The following is a 2153-nucleotide window of genomic DNA, read 5'->3' as shown; positions in this document are numbered from 1 at the left end:
ATATAATAACATACTCAGTTGCGTATACTTGTCTAGTAATATATTGTGTATTATTAATTTTATTGTGTCATCTTTGTCTTACATAATGTGCAGGCTATAGAACTGTCAGTTAGTTATTGTGTTTATTAACCAGATATCAAATCAGTTAATACGTCATACACAAATTAATTATTATCATTTTAATTTTATAGATTAATCTACCAGACAATGTCACTGGCAGATACTATCATTCTCTCTCAGGGTGGAGTGTGACCCCAACTACTAACTGGATAATTGAGTTTGGAGGAAACACATTATACAGTGATACAGCAGTTATTGAACTCAGTAAGCACATGTATACAGTAGTAGATACAATGTGTATTGAATATGCAATGATAATTATTAATTAGTAATGATAATATTACAATAAATTAAGTAATTCTTATGATGAATATTTAATGAGAGCATTTGACGTATACCTATGATACTAATTATTACCAATTCATTCCTGCTATGTACAATAGTGAAATATAATGACTGCAGATACAGAAACACTGATATTAATAGGAGCTAGAGTGAATGAAATATTATTATCAGTGTATTTATATACAATAATATGTTCATGTGGTTAACTGTGCAAACTGACAGAGGTCACACATACAATGATTAAACATGAATCCATCAATAATAAGGTTACCATAGTAACCAACTGTAATTTTAATGTGCACCATATAGCGCTTTAATTTTGTGGAGCTAAAATTTCGCGGATGGATAAAAATTAATTTTTTGCTAAAATAACTTTTGCAGATTTGAAATGCTAGTGCCACGGATTCAATGATTTAGTGGATCTTCAATTTTGTGGTTGCATGCTAACCCGCAAAAGTTTTGCTCAATTACAAAAGTTTTGTAATCAATTTGTGCATTTCTTATTCTCCACTATTTTGTTACTGTATAGGATATACTAGTGATGATGATTGGTCTACTAGTGTAATACCTCTGGACCAGTATCAAGATCAACTGAGAAGAAGGATACTGAGTGATTGGGAGAGTTTAGGAGCAGAAAAACAGCTTCAAATATTTCAAGATCGTCTGCAATTGCAAAGTGAGAAAGAATTTTATCAGGAACAGCTTCAAAGAGAAGTATAAGAGAAGGAGCAGATACAGCAAGATCGAGACAAAGAACAGCAACAGCTTCTTCAAGAAAAGGCAACACTTACTCAGCAACTTGATGATGCTACCACTCTCCTTGAGCAAGCAGAAAAGGATAAATCATGTCTTGAATTAGGTATGATTGTGCTGTACTCTTGTTTATGTGTACATTGTTTACATTATAATACTAGTGGATTAGACAATGTTGAGTATGGGAATATTATCCTGTACTCAATATAGGTCAAATTGTTCACGCATTAGAAATAATGAAATTCATGTAGAGTGAGGGTATCATTAGCAATAATCATAGTACTTGTATTTATGGGCTACTGTACATGCAATGCAAATTAGTTTAAGGAGCAAAATTCATTTTATTTTTCATTTTTGTATTTTTATTGATAATAGAAGATTATGAGAAGCTTAAAGCTAAAGTTGCCGATAAAGAATTATTGATAACTGAAATATTGGAAGAGAAGACACAAGTAGAGGAGAAAAAACAGATTATTACTGGTTTGTGTATCATCAGTACATAATATTAAATGAAATAATATTCTATTAATGTAGAAGATTACGAGAAACTTAAAGTCAAAGTAGCTGATCTATTGGAGGAAAAGGGGGAACAATACCTCAAGGAGAAACAAATTATTACTGGTTAGTGTTTATTACTGGTTAGTGTATCAACTGCAATCAATAATTATTATTTATATTCTATTAATTTATAGACCTTAAAGAAAAGGAGTTGTACATAGCCAAACTAGTGAAGGAAAGACAAGAGAGGGTCCTCAAGCAACCTATCAAAGAGACTAGTTCCATTGGACTACAATTTAATTACTTGATCCCTTCAATGGGTAAATTATTCATGTACATGTACATGTACACATGTGAATGATTGTGTGTATACTATCAAGAGTACTGGTATTAGATATGATGTGTCTGTATTGTTTCAGATTCACTAGACTCTAGTGTCATTATAGCTGGACAGAAGCTCTTTATCCTACAAGGAGACAGGTCTCACTCACTCCAGT

General features: G+C 31.8%; 2 long non-coding RNA genes across 2 annotated transcripts; both read left to right on the top strand.

The window, feature by feature from the left end:
* The first annotated feature begins 1223 nt into the window (after nt 1-1223).
* Nucleotides 1224-1779, top strand: LOC109591656 (uncharacterized). The gene is made up of 3 exons (XR_002189914.1): nt 1224-1264; nt 1534-1638; nt 1693-1779. It is a non-coding gene; the product is annotated as an uncharacterized LOC109591656 (long non-coding RNA).
* A 157-nt stretch (nt 1780-1936) lies between these two features.
* LOC109591655 (uncharacterized) lies at nt 1937-2128 on the top strand. Its single transcript, XR_002189913.1, has 2 exons — nt 1937-1976; nt 2076-2128. It is a non-coding gene; the product is annotated as an uncharacterized LOC109591655 (long non-coding RNA).
* The last annotated feature ends 25 nt before the right edge of the window (nt 2129-2153 follow it).

Source organism: Amphimedon queenslandica, unplaced genomic scaffold (genome assembly GCF_000090795.2).
Source record: "Amphimedon queenslandica unplaced genomic scaffold, v1.1 AMPQUscaffold_7585_Cont20466, whole genome shotgun sequence".
Classification (NCBI taxonomy): Eukaryota; Metazoa; Porifera; class Demospongiae; order Haplosclerida; family Niphatidae; genus Amphimedon; species Amphimedon queenslandica.
This window is presented reverse-complemented; position numbering and strand designations above follow the sequence as displayed.